The sequence below is a fragment of the Micropterus salmoides genome, unplaced genomic scaffold, assembly GCF_014851395.1.
Source record: "Micropterus salmoides isolate LMB-PRFRI ecotype aquatic unplaced genomic scaffold, ASM1485139v1 Ms_hic_scaffold_22, whole genome shotgun sequence".
NCBI lineage: Eukaryota > Metazoa > Chordata > Actinopteri > Centrarchiformes > Centrarchidae > Micropterus > Micropterus salmoides.
Window position 1 is genome coordinate 20,803,019 of NW_024041373.1, and position 22,146 is coordinate 20,825,164.

The following is a 22,146-nucleotide window of genomic DNA, read 5'->3' on the forward strand; positions in this document are numbered from 1 at the left end:
ATTGTCAATTGGGTATGTCATGCTGATCACAATGAAGTATACCGGTACTCTGTTGAATAGTCTTACCCCCCAAAACATCTAGGCACAAGTTCATTGCATAAGCCACTACATGCAAAATGGCTGAACATGTTGTCAAAATCAAAGTTAAATAAAGTTAAACTTAATAGTCATTCTTCACATTCAAGTATACAGTTGAATGAAATGTTGTTTCGTACAGACCATGGTGCATAAACAAAATAAGAATAGATGACAGAGAGAGAGAGAGAGAGAGAGAGAGAGAGAGAGAGAGAGAGAGAGAGAGAGAGAGAGAGAGAGAGAGAGAGAGAGATTTTTTATATCTGTCAATCATATTTTCCAAAAATGCCTGTTAGAATTTATTTTCTGTAAATGTCTCCTTACTGTAATTGATGAAGATATCCGTAGTGATGTGGACAAGAATCTGTGACCTGGGAACATCAGCCTAAAGAGTGTTTCAAATGCTTACATTTCTAATTTTGAAATGTCTTCCGTTGTGCTATGTAGTGCCGTTAAATTGATAACATGACTAAACATTTTGACTATCTTGTTCGTAAACAATGACACAAGGACTTGTCATTCTGGTGGCACTGACATGTTCAGTGACATAAAGATTTGCTTTTGAGAGATAAACTAAAGATTTTGAGCAAGTTATGGGCTTTTGCAGGTAAACCACTGTGTTGTGCTGTTCGTTCGATATGTTCGAGAAATGCACTTACTGTTTTGCAAATGTTAGGGATGATTCGAGTAATGTACCAAAGCGAGTGAGAAAAACTGTAAAATTAACTAAATTTCTGTATTTTTAAACCCAGTATTTTTCCACCAGAATTACATTTCTGGCAGTGTGAAGAGAGCCTTGAAACAGTGTTAAGACCTTTTTGTTGAAAGACAAATGGGAACACTTTACAAGTCAGTAAACTCCTAGGAAGAAAATAAAAAAAATAAAAATAAGACACACTTGAAAAAATCTGAGCCCCTCTTTTAAGAAAGATTTAATGGTTTTGCTGCTCAACGTAAATATAATACCCTTTCAGCCTTTACTAAGATAAGTGGCATAAATCACAAGTATGTTTCATCCTATGTAAAGTCTAATGAATAAACATTTATTTACACACTCCGACCTCTTCCACACTCTTTCCCACAGAGATAGTTAACTAAGTGCTTTGAAGAGAGAAGCAGTTGACGCTGGATGCTTTTGAATAGTAAAATTCTCTTTCTCTTTGTAATATCATCGTTCTCTGTCTGAGAGCCTTCACCATGTATCTCAAGTATCTTCCGTGAAGTGGTTGGAGGTATAGGGGCATCTCCCTGTTGCCATGGTGAGGATGAACCTCGCATTTCACAGAGGCAACGTCATCCCAGGCTTCACATGTAAACTGTGTGAGTATGTGTTTTTGTGTCTATTACAGCCTACTTTTTAGGGTTAGGGTGCAGTGAAAGCATGTGGATATCTTTCTTTTAGTGACTATAAACATAAAATTCACAGCACTTCACCTGCCTACAAAAAAAGGATGTAACCACAAGGTGTTTTTTGTCTTTATTATACAACCAACTGCAATAAACGCCTCAGCTCCTGCTTGTGTTAAGGGGTGTTTAGACTGAACGCAAAGTACATTTTAGAGGTGGAATGTATACAAAGTCAGTGGAAAGACACAAACTCATTTCAGCGTGAACTAAAAATTCACACTTATCCCCAAGTTGTCTGACTCAACGCTTCAATAAGGTGCAGTACATGTCGTTCCCCATCTCTCTCATCCGTTATTTCCTGTCATCACATTACTGTCGAAAAACAACAGAGACAGGAAGACAAAGTAGAGGGTGTGGTGGAGTTGTCACACAAATACATGCACTAAGTTGGTCCACGGTGTGGGTTAACTACAGTAAGCAAACCTCGGTGTTGTCAGTTCATTGGCTGTTTGTGGCGAATCAACAACTGCATTAAAAACTTTTTCAGACAACGTGCAGTGGAAAAAGACTAAATCATGACGTATGTGAAGCATACCTGTTCCTGGTTTTTAATGTGTAACAGGCATTATGTAAAGCACTTTGAACTGGTTTTGTGTATGAAATGTGCTATACAAATGAATGTCCTTGTCCAATATAAAACAAACATAAATGCCGTATTTCCATCCCGTTTCCAACTTCTTTATTCATTGTGCATTTTCTTTTGCAGGTTTTCTTTAAAATTCTGTTTAAATTTGCACTAAATTTGGATTGAACCTGCACCACTAGCATTTTCCCCTGCACCTAAGAGTTCACAGACTCTATCACACCTCAAACATTTTCTCCTGCAATGATTTTTATGCACCAAGTGATGCGTGGAACCAGCGAGTCCTCTTCAATCCACGGGGAGATTAAACATATTGACACTCAGACCCGAGATCTGCAGCTATAGAACTGGACCTTACCTGAGCGGATTAGATTTAATGAAATTTGGCCATGTCTTTGACCAGTGGTTCTCAAACTTGGCGACGGGCCCCCCTGGGCGGGGACATAAATCCACTGCAGAGGGAGGGGGGCATAGATGACCAGGGGAAAATTTTGGTGTGGAACCAAACTGAGACAACATGATTTCTGGAATGATTTTAGGAAAATTTAAAAAACAACAGTTTGCTGATGCTATCGTTCTGACCTGAATCATTTCTTTTATTTCAATCAAATTCAACCGGGCTCCTTTATTATTTGTTGCTCCACCAATATGTCATGGTTTTGAGTTTTGGTGGTATTTCCTGTTGTATTCTTCTTCCATACACTGAGTCCTGCTGTTTTACCCAGCTCTGAGTGAACTTCACTGTCCTCCATGTTTGTTTATTCTGAATGCAAATTTCTTTCATGCAACACCAGCACTTGTGGAAGAACGTGTGGTGAAGTTGGTTAAGTTGGATGACTTGAAACTAACTTCACAGTGGTGCAATGCATCGTCCCCTTGCAAAAATATTACCATAAAACGTGGAATTTGCAACACAACAAAATAAATGAAACGGTAGATGTTTTTCTATTGTCAAACCTAATCTATCGTCGATACATATCACTAGCTTTATATCCTAGTTTACTGTGAAGTTGTCGCTGTCTGGTGTTTATTGTCTAGCTTTGTTTCCTGTTGTCTGATGTGTTTCCCATGTTCGCTCCCTCCCTGCTCCTTTGCCCCTGTATTTAATGTGCTCAGTACAGTTCTTCATCATTGCTGAGTGTTCCCCTACTTGTCTCCGTGCTGGTCCCGCTGTGACTTTTGATTCTCAGCTTGGACTTTTGGTTTGTTTTTTGGATTTCATGCCTTTGTTTGGACTTTTGCTTCTTCATTAGGGCCTGAATATTTCTGTTTGAGAACCCCTGTCTAACACCAAGAATCAAACCCCAAATAATTAAAAGTGGCAACAGTATTGGAAAATATTCAGCGAAGCAAAGCCATCCTGTGACTGGTGTCTGTTACCAAACACAGAAACAGACACATGTATCACTGGTTTGACAAGTATTCTTCTTATAGCCTCACAGTGTTTTGTCAGAGATGTTCTTGCAGTAGTCAGACTCATATGTACTGTATTTATACAAGACAAATATTTATTCATTCTAGCTGTATTTGACATATTGCATTTGATGAAATGTGTTTCATCTGGGGAAGTTTATGTAACTGTCTTAAGGCATGAGGTTTGTGAAGGCGCACACTGCATGGTTATTGTGATGTTATCTGAAGTGACTAATGCAGAACAAAGGCTCAAATTGATGCATGTTTGTTCTAAGTGACTACAAAGCATCACAATTAATGTTTAGACAGTGGATGATTTTATCTACAACAGGCAGCTACAAGAATTTTAGATGCAGAAGACAAAGAAAAACATAACACAAACAATGAATTCAACTCTCAATGCCAAAAAAGAGCATTCATGAACTGGCAATCAGCTTATATCTCAACCGCTGAACTAAAAGATCGAATGTGCCCAAGCTGCGGGCACAAAAGAAACTGCTGATTTATTTAGTAGGCCAAGAGAAACAGAGTTGAAAAATCATTCACAGAGGAACAAAGGTCATAAGTTGACCAGACAGCATGAAAAAATCAGTGGCTTTTTAACCAAAACAAAAAACCTGTGGCCTGCTGGGGTATTTCCTGCATGTTCAGTTATATAAGTATTGAAATGAACGCAACATGATGACATTGGTTATCATGCTTTCCATATCAATGGTACTATAGTTTAACTAAACAATTAGAAATATTGTTTAAATTTCTGTATTGTTAGTGTGATAATTCTTCTTAATTCTACTTAGTTTCATTGATAGACTTGATATTTTTTTTAACGGATAACATCGCATTTTTATCTTTACTGCAATGAGATTTTCTTTGCTGCCTTATATTTCACTGATGTTCACTTCTAGCATCATTATATTGACTGAATTAAAGTAGAAATTAATATAAATAAAGAATATTTCACCAGAAAAGCATGCTGAGGCAATGCTATTGTCGGACAATAATGTCAATATGGGACATTTCTGCAAAACCACTCTAAATGCCCATTTACAATTCTTGCTCTCTTCAACACCTGTGCATGGCAGACATGGTAAAGGAAACCAAACAAGGCAAAAAGAGCTTGCTGCACATAAAGATTATTGCCATGGGTGTGCAGTAAAAACTGAAGGCGTTCCAGAGCATTTTTGTCGGCTCTTCGCTTATCTCATCAGATAGATAGATAGACAGATAGATAAAAAATGGCACAAGCCTATATAATGAGATTATAAATTTAATATAATTGACTGACATTTAAATGCAACAACTATAATAAAGTGAGAATAAATGAAAGAAAGAAAGAAAGAAAGAAAGAAAGAATGACTTTAGCAACACAGTCCCAGCTGCCCCTCGCCACACTACAATTCACAGAAAATGTAACAGTTATCTACGCATCAACAGTCATAGTCTGTTACTGTAGACACATCTTAGACTTTTTCTAAATCACTTGAAAGAGATCATTTAACTAAAGCAGCAGCTGTTGCTTCACCAATGTTTATATGGCAATGGCAATTTTATTTATTTATTTCACCTGACTGTTGAGGAGCCACACCATTAAATGCTTTATAGACTATTAGCAGGATTGAGAAGGTTATTCTGTATTGTACTGGGAGCCAATGAAGTGATTCCAGTACCGCAGTAATGTGTTAAAATTCTCATTTACATGTAAGACCTCCGGCTGCTGCATTTTGAATGAGCTGGAGACATCCTACTGATTGTTTGGATACTCCCTCAAATAGAGCGTTACAGTGGTCAGTACTTAAGCAGTAACCTGCATGAGATGAATGCATGAACCAGTTTCTGAGAGTCAGTTTGAAATATGAATGCTCCAAGTCTTGATTGTTTATTTTTTAAGTGATCAAATGCTGTTATGGTGATATTGGTAATGTTCAAAATAGAGAAAAATAATGAGGGTTTCTTACTTGCTCACTTTATTCCAGACAATAAGACACAATCAACATGGCTTAAATTAAAAGATTGTGAAAAGAGGACACCCACTGTTTAATATGTAAACTATGCAAAAGTTTTCATCTTGAAATAACTTAGCTACAGACTAGCCATCTTGAACGTTTACATGTGTTTACATTATTTTGTCCACTCACTGAGCTGGAAAATGTTGATTTCTACTGTTGATTTCCTTGTTTAAAGTACAGCTAGTAGTACAGCATTGTTGACCTGTCATGGTCTATTAATAGTATTTTTGAGGCATTGCAGATGAGGAAATTTGTTGTAATGAGGAAAGTCCTTTTGAAAGTCTGTCCGTCTCTTTGCCTCGGGCAGCTCTTGCTACCCCCTCCCCTGCTTCAACAGATTTATGGATCATCACTTAGATGGAATATTTTACACTTATCAAAGACAGGGTGACAAAACGTTTTGACATTGATAGCCATTGATGATAAAATATATGACAAGCATATTATGAGCAAAGCTTTGATGAAAGAATGTGATTGGTGAGTAGAAGGAATGTTAAATGCTAAAAGGATGGTATATTTCATCTCAGTGTGCTTCAAGAAATAAAAACCTTAGAACTCACTGGAATGCAGATTTTTTGCTGTATTTTTTACTCAGCAATTTACAGTTACCTAAAATGTACCTACAATACTTCATATGCTATATGAAGTAAGAATTTAATTACTGATTTTTGTTGTGGTTGCTAGTTATGTGGCATTGTAAATTTGTTTCTGTCTTACTGGCTCTAAGCTGCCAAATGGCTGTGAGTCGAATGGTCGCTCTTTCATGGAAGGTTTGTTTGGCGTTGCCTCCTGGATTCTCACTCTCATTTTTATAGGACAATAATCCAAACAGTAAAAAACAGACAGGGGTGCTGCCAGAAAGTATGGACTCCATGAATGAATACTGGGCCTCCATAGATCACCCATGTTGGCTACTTTGCTGAAACAAACCATACCTGCTATTGACAATAATTTTTTCTTTGCAGGCTGAAATTTCTACTGTAATCTGATGTTAACTAATGTCATAATTTCAGATTAACTACCAATATTTTCTGATTTAGCACTAATAATATAATTGTGTATATGGTATCCGATAATATCCAAGGAAGGTTATAATCAAGGGCAAATGATCTAGTTGAAGATACTTGAAGATGTTCCGCCTAACAATAAATTTTATAAGGGACAGGCTGAGATTAAGAATCTCCAAACTAGAGGCCGTACTTTACTTTTGCACAGTGGTGCTTTGAGCTAAATGCTAATGCCAATATGCTAACAAACATGTTTAGCAGTAATTTTTACCATATTCACGATTGGTGAAAACGTTGACCTGCTGGTGGCACTAGTGGAAAAGTCTGGATATCACCAAAGTCATTTGAATTCATTCTTTTGGCACCATGAACATCAATCCATTTCATAGTTGTTGAGCTATTTCAGGCTGGACCAAAGTGCATCGACTGATCAACAGATTGTCTTTGTCATGTAAGCAATGAGAGTCCTGTAATATGTTACCTTTAACCCTTTGCACCTACAGTTTTTCCACCACCACTCTCAACAACAGCCTCATAGATAGTTTGTACCAAACCTTTACCATAATCCTCCTGCATTTCCTGTGATTATGGCTTATGTAAATGTCATATGTAGGATCACCACCTCTGCAATGCTTCCAGTAAGAGAAAACAAGTGACACGCGGGTAATTATTTCTTCCCCTAAGGAAGCCGCCTACATCAGCCTGTATACAGTCTTTGTCATTCTGTGGTGTAAATATTGTCAAACAAAGGGAGGATTGCCGGAGGGGCAGCCCAGGGGTCAAATATTCCTCCTCCTTCCGTCAGTCTATGCTTCCAGTAAAATAAAGCAAGACAGCATTCATCACTTTAATCTTCACACTTACTGAGATCCGTTCTATACGGTTTACCTCGATATAGTTATTCTGTTCACTTTAATACAGTTCCATTCATTTGCATCTCAATTCAGTTAATCAGTTTTAATGCAGCTTAGTTCACTTTATCACATAAATATGTTCTTCTGTTGTGCTCATGTTAATGGCCCAATCTGATTTTGACTGATCTGACTATATAAATCTGAGGTATATTTACAAACATGATTAAAACGTTTAGGCAGCACTAATATATATAATCATTTTTACATTAACAATGTATCATATTACTATGTCTAAATTGAAAGGGGCACCTCATAGCGACGTTTAGCGTATTGTTTTGGTTCACTTATAAGAACCATGCTTCAAGCCACAGCAGGCAGGCTGTTTTTAGCAAAAATACTGTACCTTATACACCCACTGTATGCTCCCTGCCCAGCAACACACAGCAGACAGACAAAGTTAGCAACAAGGTAGAGAAGCTGAACCGACATACTGTATATTCCTCTCAGGAGTTGGTGGAGAAAAAAAACAGAGCTACAATGAGACCGAATATATGACCTCAAGAAGGCATAAATTTTCAAAATACTATTACTACAATAAATACCCAAATGAATAATTCAAACAGAATAATAATTCAACCATATTTCAAGTTATTGTAATGCAGTGTATACAAACATAAATTTCACAGCATTAAATTTAGTTACTTTGTGTGTTTTACTAGTTATTCTTTTTCTTTATAATGGGAATACTTTTTGTTTACATTTGAATCACAGAGCGCACCTTTAAAGGTGCCCTATGGAGATTTTTTTTTACCACATTGCTATGGAGCTTGATGAGTGAGTGCCCGATTTGTGTGTATTTTGCGCTCTACAGGCACAGGCACAAACACATTTGTGCCTGCAGAGAGTGGTAATGCAAATGTGCAGAGCATGAAAACTGTACTACTCCACGCTATAGACAGTAACATCCCAAGGAACATAGCAGCGCAGCACAGCAATAGATGTGAACATTTATGTAAATGTACCTTTGTTTGTGTCCTGTAAATTCTATGCTTTTGGGAGATCAGATACTCACTTTGTCCTAACTATTGACATTGATGATAATTCAAGTTGAAATTTAGTTTCTTTTTGTAAGGAGAAGTCAGGGCAGAAAATATTTCCAAAACAATATATGTGGAAATGACCATTGCGACTACATCTCGGCACCCCATACTTGTGCTTACTTGTGTCTCATTTCTTTAAGAACAACAGAAAAAACAAGTACTTTCACCATAGCACATAGCAACAGTTTTTGATGATAGAGCTCCTGTTCCTACTTCTGTTAGGCTGAATACACTAGGATCCAGGAGCAAACACAAAGGAGGCAAAGGTAAGAATCAACTCAGGGTTTTTTTTAACAAAAGACTAGATTGTGTTGAAGTGATCCAATATGCTGTGTTCGAGAGCAAGCACACAGGTGGGGAGCTGATCTAAGAAACACTGGACAGACTGGCAGGCTGAGCTTCCAAGGGCTGAAGCAAAGACCTGAGACAGGTGCAAAAAAGTGATTCAAAGGGCTGGCTAGACTTGACACTTGAGCTGGCCGTAGCATGTTATTACAAAGGTGAACTGACGATCTGGCAGGGAGGGTAGAGCCAGGGTTTAAAACAGGAGAGGTTGATTACTGGATCTCACTTCAGGTGCGTAGGAAGCCTTAGGTGCTCTGATGAGAAGCAGAGAGAGAGAGAGAGAATTGGAGCACCACACCCAGACAGATATACACTGAACAGACTTACAGATGACAACAGAATCAATTGGGAGGGTGAAAAATGAGGAGACACAAGGACTGAGGAAGATGGCAGAGCCAAACCATGACAACTTCCAAGTTTGGATGAACAAAAGTGAAGGTAATTTAATGTAATGCTATGATACTATGCACACTTCAAGGTCAGATCCCACTGGATTCTTCCTGTCTCAAAACAAATGAAGACACATGACAGTAACACAGAGGCTGTGGAATGCAAAACATGTGTATTAACATGAAACTGTGATTTAGGGCTTCCTCTTTAAATTACTCTGTTAAAATAAACAATTCAGGGATAAGTGGCAACCCTGAAGTCACTATTTCTGTCACGATCCTGTCCTGAGTGCTATGTTTTTGGGTTTTGATTCTGAGGGTTTGGTTTTGTATCCGCATGTTAGTCCTGTCATCTGTTCTGTTTTGTTCTCTGTGAGTTTATTTTGTTATCAGTTAGGTATCTGTCATTTAGTCAGTGTTTTGGGTTTCAGTCCTGTCTGTCCTGTCTTGTGTCTAGTTTACTCTGTGTTTTGATTTTGGTTTCTCAGGGTTGTGGTTTCATGTCTTAGTGTTACTTCTGTACTTCTGTGTAGGTTGTTATTTTGTTGTCCCCACGTCTGCTCTGTGTTCTGTTATTAGTTCTGTCTGTTCTTCCTATTACATCTGTAGTCTGTCGGTATGATTAGGTTTTAGTCTGTTGTATGTTTCTTCTCTTGTGTCAGTTGCCTGTGCCTTATGTTCTGTTCATATTTGAATTTGTGCCAGCCTAAGTTCTTGTCTTATTCTGTTTCTATCTGGTGTTTGTTTCATGCTCAGTTTCTGTCTGCCTGTCAAATGTTGTCTGTTCCACCAGTTATCACTCTTCCTGCCTGCCTACCTCGTAAGCCTTGATCACTGTCACCTGTGTTACTCCCGCCCTGCTCGTTAGTCCCTGTGTGTGTGTGTGTGTGTGTGTGTGTGTGTGTGTGTGTGTGTGTGTGTGTGTGTGTGTGTGTGTGAGTGTGTGTGTGTATGCCTGGTGTTTCTGTTCATACTCTGTCCGGTCATTGTATAGTGTTTACATTCAGTCGTGTCTTGTGTGTGGAGTGTTCTGCCGTATTAGTCTGTTGGATTTTGGATGCCTCAACTGCCTGTAAACCTGAGATCCTGCATTTGTTGGAATTAAAATCCCTGAACTGCATCTCTGCTCCAGTATCTTGCGTTTGGGCTTCATCTCAGACTCGTGACAATGTCAGAGTTATGGTTTCTCATTAAAGTACACATACTGTAAGCGTCATTGTGCTGCAGCGATCCCTCTTTAAAGCAATGGTGCCCTTGACAAAGCCGGTTTCCCTAATAAATGTATTGAATTTCAGTCTGTGAAACTGCCACAGTCTTTGCATTTTAATTTTTTATTTGCAGCACCCAAAAGTGAGAAAAACTATAGCAGTAAAAGAAGCAAGAACAGCATGTTGGCTCATTTGTCACTGCTGCTGGTGTACCTCTGAAGCCTGAATTGTTTTTTATTATTTCTTTCTATAAAAAAAATTCCTCTTTATCAGCATGAGTCATGAGGAGATGGTTACTTGTCAAAATTGATTTGACATTTATTGAAATCAAACACAAACAGCTAAATAAAATGTGAGCAAAATAGAAGCACGTGGTGTGAACAACTGATTGTAACTATAACTACACCAACAATAAAGCAGTTATAGGAAATTGAAGATTGAATACCTTTTCAAACTTTAAATACATGCATTGCTTAAAAAAGGTAAACGCAGGAATAAATCAAAAGAGAAACTTCAACAGCTATTTCTGGGGGGGACCACACATCAGCCACTTCATCACCAGCATTTCCATAAATACCCACACGTCTCTCCTCCCCTTCGCTCTCGTATCCTGCATCCCTCCACCCTACCCCTTTCTCTCTCCTGCCTCCTGATCTTCTTCCTCTCCATAGGGTTATAAGGGGGTCCGTCGTGCCCAGGTGCTACGGCGGATTTCCCTATTGTTCCCTAACCGCAAACCTCGTACATCTTCTGTTTCGATCATCAATAAATCATTTAATCATACGTGTTGATTGTGTGGTCCTTGCTAGTGAATGTGAGATTCAGGCACGTGGTGGAGGCACAGGTGTGAAACAGCAAGCTTGTGAACACTGTTTTATTCCACTAATGTGTTCTTTGTTGTAAAAGAAGATGTCCAAACCAGTTTCACCAGCAGGTTGGCTGTGCAATGGCCTGAAGATAGACAACACGGTGACCGAATCACAATGACTCATCTTGTGAGTCCCTTTGGTGTTGTTACCTTGCGACTTGTGTCACTATTATAGCAATATTTAAATTTTTTGAGAATGATCAGTCTGAATTTAAAGCTCCACATGAGGCAGTTCGATACTTTCTTAATGTAACAGGTGAAGATTTTGACAGTGGCAACAGGACGAGCATCAGCAGCCCAGTTGTTGTCTGGATGCCCACATCTGTCAGCCTTTCCAATTAATCCTCCTCTGTGTAGTAATCAAATCTTGGTTCAGTTCTTTTCTGACTTCACATGCTCCCCTGTGTCCAAAAAAACAAACAGGCAAAGTTAAATTTGTAATCAGTACACAACCATATCTCCTAAGAAATTATGTTCATGTTCAACTAATGTGCATTAACAAATGCTTGTTATGATAAACGAAATGCCACTGTTCTCTACAGATGCAAAAACATTCAGACTGACCGTGTCTTCAAACTATCAATATATTTCATTATCAACTCCAAGCAACTAAAACATGTTTTATTCAGAAAATGTTTTTGGTTATTTGTTTAGTCTGCTGTATTGTACTAGTTCTAAAAGGGACAGGGATTTCTATTGAGAACAGTTGGAAATTTAATGCATGTGTTAAGGTCATTAGTTAAAAATATTTAGCGATGAAGAGAACTGAGAATACAATTTTTTAAAAAGGTTGAAAGAATACAGAATGTGGAAAAGACAGAAAAGATGGTTGTAATATTTTATGCTTTGTATTTATAGTTATTTAAGGATTATGTTAATGTTGTTTTGTATAGGCTACTTGGTATCAATGGATTGTGTATAAGGAAACTGGAAGCTACGTCAATCACCACCCTGATGAAGGCAAGAAAGGTGGTGTAAAAAGCGTGGTGTACTGGCAAAGAGTTGTGTTGACGTGTTTTAATTTTGATGGACTCACCCTGATCTGCACCTTTCAGTATAAGTTCTCCAAGTTAGAAAGTACAGCAAGCTTAAAGGTGTGTAATATTTAGGAGGATATATTGACAGAAATGCAATATAATAAATATAGTTATGTTATCAGTAAAGACCTTCCATAATGTTTTTATTACCTTAGAATGAACCATTTCTATCTATATAAATCGCTGGTCCCTTTACATGGATGTCACCATGTTGCGCCGCCATGTTTCTACAGTAGCCCAAATGGATCCATCTGAAAATATACTGAACAACATTGCTAATTTGTGACAATTAGGAATAAGAATCATAGTAAGATAGCTAACAATGTATTACTACTTATCAATCAGGCAAGAATTTTCCTCTTCCATGTATATTTACTTATTTGGCAGTTACTTTTATCCCCCCAAAAAATTTTATGAAAGTTTTCATGACAAGGATTTAATCCCGAGACCTGCTGCATCAAGAGCAATGGCACTGGAACTGAGTGGGAATCGAACCCTTGTCTCCCACAAAGGAATGGATTCCACCCAACTATACACATGTACTCACCTCAAACAAATTGAGGTATAAAGTATAAAGTAGGAGAAAATGGAAATACTCAAGTAAAGCATCTCAAAATTGTACCCAGGTACAGTACTTGAGTAAATGTTACTTTCTACAATTAAGGTTGAGTTATGGTGCACTTCAAGGACGTCATTCTTCTTGGATTGGAAAAACGCATTGGCAATGAACATAATAATTACAGTTCTCCAAAAGGCATTTGGCAATTTGAAATTTGTAGCTGGTACATAAAGTTAGTTTGTCGGAATTACAGTTATGTCCATATTAATTTTTTATAAATACTGATTCATGTATTCATTTATTATTTTTGTGAGGACTGCTTTTAGAAAGCCTCTAATTTACTGCCACATTTTCTGTCCCTTTTTGGAGCGTTTTCTTCCAGAAGAATATAGATCATATCTTTTATCCATCCCTAATGGCTTGAACAAGCCACATCCTAAACAACTAATTGGGGGAAATGGATGAGGGATAGACAGAGGGAGAAAGAGGACGCAGTGTTGGAGAACTGCCAATAACAGAAAAAAAAAGCTGGACTTGTTCCACTTGTTATTTCACCATCAATTTCTCCCTCCATCATCCCTCCATCCATCTACCAACATCATCTAGTATTCTCTCTGTACCTCATTCATCCATCCATCCATTATCAACTGCTTATTCTGTGTATAGGTAGCAGGGGGTTGGAGCCAATCTCAGCTGGCAATGGGCAAGAGGCGGGGTATACCCTGGACAGGTGGCCAGTCCATAGCAGGGCTACTTCATCCATTCTTCTCTGTCTTCATGCCAGCACTGCGTAAAAGTACGTTTGTGCTTTTCAGTATTCTCTCTGTAGCTTCACTTCAGCTCTGTGCCTCTCATCTTTTTATGCACAGGAACTGTGCATAAAATGTGAGGGGCCTTCACTCACTGTTCCCTGTAAGAGGGCACTCAGTCTGACTCAGATGTGGGACTATAAACCCTCCCACTGGATGACTGCATTGCATTATGCTTCCTTAATTCTTGAAATCTCAGAACCGTGGCCCGAACTCCTCTGGACTGGTGCATAACAATTAAATTTCTACTTAATAAGAATGTGTCTAATTCTAAATGTCTGCGGTGCTTATAAATGTAAATTTATTTTATATTTATTTTATCAGGAAGTTCCTAATGAGTTCAAAAATCTCTTTTACAAGAGAGACCTGGCCAAGGTAGAGGTAAGATGGAAGTTCACCTAGCATCGCTTTATGTATAAAAATATACCAGTGCTGTTGTCTGCGGATTGTCAGTGATGTCCAACCCACCATATCATAAAGAACGCAATGGTGAGTGAGGGACTGTGCATTTGTAATAAAATGTAGAGCTGCATGATACACTGAATCAAGGCTCCGTAAGATGGTAGAGGCTATGTGCATAATGCTAGATTTTAATATGCTGTGCGATTTATGTTTATTTAAATTAACAGGCCATGAGGGCAAACTCCATGGCCAAAAAGCTTTAGCAGAATAATGTCTATGAATTATGGAAAGAAGTTAAGTTTAACAATAACATAAAGATGCCCTTGACATCTAGTATTGATGTGGTCACTGGGTATGAAAACATTGCTGAATTGTTAAGAGTGTTGAATTTAATGTTGGTAATGTTCCAAACAATGATGGTGTGGTTATTAGACCTGATGAAGGGTGCTATTCCATTGAGAATTTGGCAGTGAACAAAGCATGTGGCCTTGATCCAATAACAGCAGAACATCTGAAATATGCTAGCCATAGGACCTCATAGTGGCTTGCTGTTGTTAAGAACTGAATATCCTGGATCCTGAATGTCCTTGTCTACTCAAAAGCAGACAAGGGACAGGGCTTGGTAGAGAACAGTCAACATAGGTTATTTGAGCGTGCAACAGCTGGTGACTTAGACAGGGGAGCGTTGGAGCTGGGCAGAGAGGCCACCAGGAAGCGGCTAACATGGGAATAGGTCTCCAGACTGGCAGTGAGCTGGGCGAGGGCGAGAGCTGGGTCTCCTGGTAGAAGTGATCCTAGACACAGAGATGGCAAGGTTAGTCAGGAGTCAGAGAGAACAATATAAGGATAGTCTTCAAAAGGAAATAACTGGCTGTAGCGAAATAGGAGGTTAATTCCAGATCTGGGAAGGAATTAGCTCATGGCTGGGGTTGATATACAGCAGGAACTGTATACGTATCTGGAGCAACTAGGGGTTAAGTGTCTTACTCAGGGACACATTGGTGGGTGGTCACAGTGGAGGAAAGGACCCGGGTAGTGGGACGGCATGTGTCTTACCCATTGCGCCATCGCTACCCCAAGTTGAGCTTCCTAATATGGTTTGCCCCAGAAGACAAAACGTGATGATGTCAATCTCGGCCCACGTACAGTATATCCTAATGCAAAGCATTTTTTTCTTTAGAGGCCAACACCAGAACTTTAAATACACTTCTGAGAAGTTTTGAGGAGAGAAATCAACTGTGTAGATTTCGAATATCGGCAGTTTGATGGCGAATCGAAAATGTGCTCAAACTTTGAGAAGCTCCACATGCCGATGGGTGTTAATATTCAGCCCGTTCTCATCTCAGGGCGTCATATACCGATGATTTAAGAAAGAGTGACAAAGCGTAGGTATTTGTGTCCCCAGGGACAGGCACCGGGTGCGTCTCTGGGGCGTCCCGTACAGACCGGAAGTGCTAGCTAGCTACATTCGTGATAAAAGTGTTGACAGCCCCCCGAAGCCCCTACCCTTACCACAACCATCAGAAATGTTAGTACCTAAACCTAAGTCACTGAATGTATGCATGTCGACCAGTACAGCTGCGCACATCGGGCGTGAGGCATTTCATACGGACGCTGAAGGGTACCTTTAGCGTAAAATCCTTACGCTTTGTCACGCTGTCTGAAAGCATCAGTTATGACGCATTGAGATGAGAACGTGTTGTAATATTACGTAGCTGCAGTAATGGAGGCTGCAAAGCAACATAAAGGTGGTTAACTGTGAGGCCGATGTGTGCAGCTGTAGGGTTAACCGGTCGACATGCATACAATCTATAACTTAGGTTAAGACACACACCCCTGTGATGGTTAGGGAAAGAGTAATATGCTTCGGAGGGCTGTCAAGAACAGTTAGCTAGCTAGCCTAATGGCAGCCAGTCAGCTCCCCCAGGCCCAGTCACATAGACCACTGCAGCCAACGCAGCAGACGTGTCCAGCAACTATGATGTTAATGTTCGTTCGTACCAATGTTATTCTGTCATTAAATTTCAGTAAATTTGAAAAGTTTTAACTTAAATCAAGATATATCTGGCTCGTGATGTACAGAACATTCTTGGCTTGTGAAACATAAAAGCACTTCAGAACAAATAAAAAATAAGGGTAGCACTTTATAATAACTACACACATGAAGCATTAGTTAAGCATTAGTAAATAAGTAATTCATAAACACAGTTATAAATGTTTTATTCTTTGTTATCTACACACTATGAAGCAGTTGTTAAGTATTAGTACATTTCATTTGAAAGCCTTGTTCTTAGTCTTTCACACCCAAGTTGGAAATCACTGCAACCAATTCTTTTTGTTATAGTGTACCGAGCACCTGGTCCGTACTCTGAATTCTTATCTGAATTTGCAGAGTTTTTGTCAACTTTAGTCCTTAAAACGGACAAAGTTATTATTGTAGGGGATTTTAATATTCATGTGGACGTTGAGAATGACAGCTTTAGTACTGCATTTATCTCTCTGTTAGATTCCATTGGCTTCTCTCAGAGTGTTCATGGACCGACTCACTGTTTTAATCACACCCTCAACCTTGTTTTGGTATACGGTATTGAAATTGAACATTTAATAGTGTTCCCACAGAATCCCTCTTTATCTGACCACTTTTTGATAACTTTTGAGTTTGTATTGCTGAACTAGTCGCCATTGGGCAAAAATGTCTATACAAGATGTCTGTCTGATAGTGCTGTAGCTAAATTTAAGGATGCAATTCCATCAGCTCTAAATTCATTATCAAGTCACAAAGTAACAGAGGACTCCTATGCTAATTTCAGTCCCTCCCAAATCGATCATCTTGTTGACAGTGCTGCAGGCTCGCTGCGAATGACACTCGACTCTGTTGCCCCTCTAAAAAAGAAAATAATAAAACAAAGACGGTTAGCTCCATGGTATAATACTGAAACTCGCAAATTAAAGCAAATATCGCGGAAACTTGAGAGGAATTGGCGTTCCAACCAAATTTTCGTTAAGATAGTCTTAAAACTTATACGAAGGCCCTCCATAATGCCAGAGCAGCGTACTACTCGTCATTAATAGAGGAAAATAGGAACAACCCCAGGTTTCTTTTCAGCACTGTAGCCAGGCTGACAGAGAGTCACAGCTCTATTGAGCCAAGTATTCCCATAGCTCTCAGTAGTTACGACTTCATGAGCTTCTTTAATGATGAAATTCTAACTATTAGAAACGAAATTCACCAGGACTGCCCTCAACTGGCACCGACTTATCTCTAAACTCAGGAACCTTAGAAACAGCTGTAGAACCAGATATATGTTTAGACTGTTTTGCTTCCCTCAACCTTTACCAACTAACTTCAATAATTTCTTCATCTAAACCATCAACCTGCCTCTTAGACCCCATCCTGACTAGGTTGCTTAAAGAAGTTTTACCCTTAGTCAGCACTTCTATACTAGATATGATCAATGTATCTCTATCAACAGGCTATGTACCACAGTACTTTAAAGTAGCTGTAATTAAACCTCTTCTAAAAAAGCCCAAACATGATCTGGATGTTTTAGCCAACTATAGACCTATATCTAACCTTCCATTTCTCTCCAAGATCCTGGAGCAAGCAGTTGCTAAACAGCTGTGTGACTTTCTACAGAGCAATAGTTTATTTGAGGATTTTCAGTCAGGATTTAGAGCTCATCATAGCACAGAGACAGCACTGGTGAAAATTACTAACGACCTCCTTATTGCATCAGACAAAGGACTTAATGTACTGTTTTTATTAGATCTTAGTGCTGCATTTGATACCATTGACCATCAAATGCTATTACAGAGACTGTTTGTACATGTTAACGATGAGTCCTCCATGCACACCAAAGTTATTCATGGAGTTCCTCAAGGATCTGTCCTCGGACCAATCCTCTTCACTTTATATATGCTTCCCTTAGGCAATAATATCAGGAAATATTCCATAAACTTTCATTGTTATGCAGCTGATACTCATTATGTTATATCTATCAAGCCAGATGAAACTCATCAGTTAGTTAAATTTCAAATGTGCCTTCAGGGTGTTAAAACCCGGATGACCTGTAATTTTCTAATGTTAAACTCAGATAAAACTGAAGTTATTGTTCCGGGGCCTAAGCACCTCCGTGACCTCCCCTTGATGGCATTGTCCTGGCCTTGATGGCATTGTCCTGGCCTCCAGCACCATTGTGAGGAATCTTGGAGTTATCTTTGATCAGGACATGTCGTTTAAGTCTCACATTAAGCAAATTTCAAGGACGTCTACGTAATATTGCGAAAATCAGGAACATCCTGTCTAAAAATGATGCAGAAAAACTAGTCCATGCATTTGTTACTTCTAGGCTGGATTACTGCAATTCCTTCTTATCAGGCTGCTCGAAAAAGTCCATTAAGACTCTTCTGTTACAGGTGCGGACAGAACGGACCCAAACGCAACGCTTGTCAGTTTACAAAAGAGGTTTATTGAGGGGAAAAAAGGGAAGAGGGGAGTCGGGAGGTGAGATGAGGTGAACAGGACGCCAGCAGACGTGGGCACAGAGGACCGGGGAGCAGGCGGGGCTGGCAAGGCTCGAGCGAGGCGACTGAGAGGGGGCTGGAGGCCAAGGCGAGGGAGGTGAGGAGTGTGGAGGGAAGCCGGAGGGACGCGGCATAGGCGAGACAAGGGGAGAAGGCAGGTAGGCGAGCCCGGCTGACAGACTGGATGGCGGAGGTGAGTGGACCTGGCGGGGGGAAAGAAAAGACAGGGTTAGTCTTGGGAGACAACAAGTTAGGGGACAAGGAATAGGAGGGCTTGGAACGTAGAAGTGGCACCAGGACTGGAGCGACGACGAGCAAGCGAAGATGGAGTGGAGAACCGGGGTAGAAATTCTGTTGAAGATGAGGCTGATGGCAGGCAGGTGTGGTGGGCGGAGGTGAAGGTTGATGAGACACAGGTGCGGGTCATCAGACGGGCTTCAGGGCGGAGAGGGAGAGAGCACACACAGAGGGAGAGGCGAGGAGACACAGGGGAGAAAACAGAAATGCGAGACGAAGTAAAAAAAGAAACAAAAGAGCACAGGGCACTCACCGTCAGCCGGGCTGCCACCGCAACATCTTCAGCTGATTCAGAATGCTGCAGCACGTGTTCTGACAGGAACCAGGAAAAGAGATCATATTTCTCCTGTTTTAGCTTCTCTGCATTGGCTTCCAGTAAAATCCAGAACAGAATTTAAAATCATTCTTCTTACCTACAAAGCTCTTAATGGTCAGGCACCATCTTATCTTAAAGAGCTCATAGTACCTTACTACCCCACCAGAGCACTGCGCTCCCAGAATGCAGGGTTACTTGTGGTTCCTAGAGTCTCCAAAAGTAGACTAGGAGCCAGAGCGTTCAGCTATCAAGCTCCTCTCCTGTGGAACCAGGTTCCAGTTTGGGTTCAGGAGGCAGACACCATCTCCACATTTAAGAGTAGGCTTAAGACTTTCCTCTTTGATAAATCTTATAGTTAGGGCTGGCTCAGGTGAGTCCTGAACCATCCCTTAGTTATGCTGCTATAGGCCTAGACTGCCAGGGGATTTCCTATGATGCACTGAGCTCCTCTCTCCTCTACTTTCTCTCCCTCTGTATGCAACCTCATCCCATTATTGCATGTTACTAACACAACTTCTCCCCTTTCCGGTAGTCTTGTGCTTTCTCGTCCCTCTCCTCTCTCCTCCTATCACTTCCTGCAGCTTTTCTGGCTCTGGAGCTGTGGAGACTGGATCTGTGGCTGCGGGTCACCTGCTGCCCCCGTGTTCCTGCTCGACACCCTCTGCTACAACTATTGTTACTAGTCCTATTGTTATTATTGTTATTAACATTACGATTGTTATCATTAACACTACTTTAAATATCTATACCATTTTATATCTATAACATCACCTTTACTGTCTGTACCTCTGTGTGTGTATATTGTGTAGGCTGCCTCCCTCCCCTCTCTCTCCTTCCATCCCTCTCTTTTTTCTTTCTGTTCCTCTCCTGCCCTCTTCCTCTCCCTCTCTCTCTCTCTCTTTCCCTCTCTCTCCTTCACCCCCAACCGGTCGAGGCAGATGGCCGCCCACCCTGAGCCATGGTTCTGCTCGAGGTTTCTGCTTCTTAAAAGGAAGTTTTTCCTTGCCTCTGTCGCCTAGTGCTTGCTCTTGGTGGGAATTGCTGGGCTTCTGTAAATAACATCACAGAGTACGGTCTAGACCTGCTCTTTTATGAAAAGCGCTGTGAGATAACTGTTGTTGTGATTTGGCGCTATATAAATAAAATTGAATTGAAATTGAATTTTCTATTGCTTCCTTGATCCTTCGCAATGCGAAATTTCTGACCTCCAACTAGAAAAACTATCCTGGAACGCCACTTGAAGTTGGATTTCCTACTTTTGAACTCGGAGAAAAAATATGTACCCCGACTACACGAGTAGCAGCTGAATGACATCACAAAACAATGGCAGCTCCCACGGAAGCACACATTGTAAATGGTAAACCATAAACTAAAAGGCAACAAAAAGTATATTTACATGTATTTAAATTAAAAGAATACATATACGATCATATAGTAAAACCTGTTCAGCATGTACATTGATGTAGAAATATGTTAGGCCTATTAAGTAGCTGGCTACAGTGAAGACTCTCATAAAGTCATCTTCTCTGCATAAAAGTTAAAAATGCCAAAACATTAGGAAGTGTAATCTACAACATTGACTGACTTGAGGGTTGCAACTGATGTAGCTAGAGGAGTACACAGTACGTATAGGCTATTTATTTCAATTGTTGCAGTTAAACCGCCGTCCTTTGAAGTAACACCAAAATACTGCTGAGGGTGCAACTGTGTGTACACTTTGTTACAGTCAGCCATGGTTTTCATTTGCACCTGGAAAGCTTTGAGGTCAGAAGTCAAAAGTTTCAACTGGGAAAAATCCCAGTTCCAACCGGTCTCGAACGCGGCATTAGTCCCTCCCACCCGAGATGCGAGCACGAGGAGTCGAGGAGGGGACGCGAGGAAACATGCATTTAACGAAATGAGATGTCCATTCCTCGAAGCCGGTGTGAGAGACCCAGGTTCAACTCCCCACTGTGACAAATCCACCAGTGTGTCCCTGAGCATGACACTTAACCCCGAGTTGCTCCAGAGGCGTGCGACCACTGACATAAATAGCCATTGTAAGTCACTTTGGATAAAAGCATCAGATAAATGTAAATGTATTAAAGCTACGTCAATTAAATGTGACCTCTTGCACAGCTGCATCATCTGCCCACTGTTTAACTTTGAGCTGTGATCTCTGTCAAAGGAGTAGACCAGCTTTTGGCACTAAAGGATACAGATAATTTCTTCACAATCCAGAAACATGTCTGTCAACATTATAACACGTACAAACATCTCGAGGTTCCAATAAACATTATAGCATCTGTTGAAAACAGTCACAGATTACAGCAGCCTAATCATTCACTACACAGAAATACAGTAACTGTTTTTTGGCAGTGCGCATTTTGCCTGAAAACAGGAGATAATTTCAGCCCTAAGACTGATGAGGTGAGAGTTTCATCATCAGTCCTTTTACAAAACGACAAAGTAACATTTATCTCATATAGTCCCAATTAAAACTCTTATCATTGGACTTTGGGCTACTGTTGAAATGACGTGTGCAAACTACATGAGCACTAGTATTATAACATGAAATACAGCAGATCAGTGCTGTAGGCTCTGGTTGATATTACAGCCTAATAATTTGACTTCAGCAGCATTATGGCAGCTGAATTGGTGTGATGCGTGGATCTGATCGGACATTAATGCAATATTCATATAGGCCTACACATAAATAATTTAAATTTTTCAGTGAAGTAAAGTCACACAATGTTGTGGGACAAAACAAAAAAACTGCAGTAATAAACTTGACAGGACAGACAGAGGAAACATTTAGCTTCGTCCTGCCAGCCGCTATTCAGTAGCCTATTCATTTTTACATTCCTGCTGCCCATCCACACATCACATTCAACATCAGTGATATGAAAGTGAAATGACATTAAGGAATGCGGTTAGAACAACTTTATGAAGCGCTACACAAACAGTA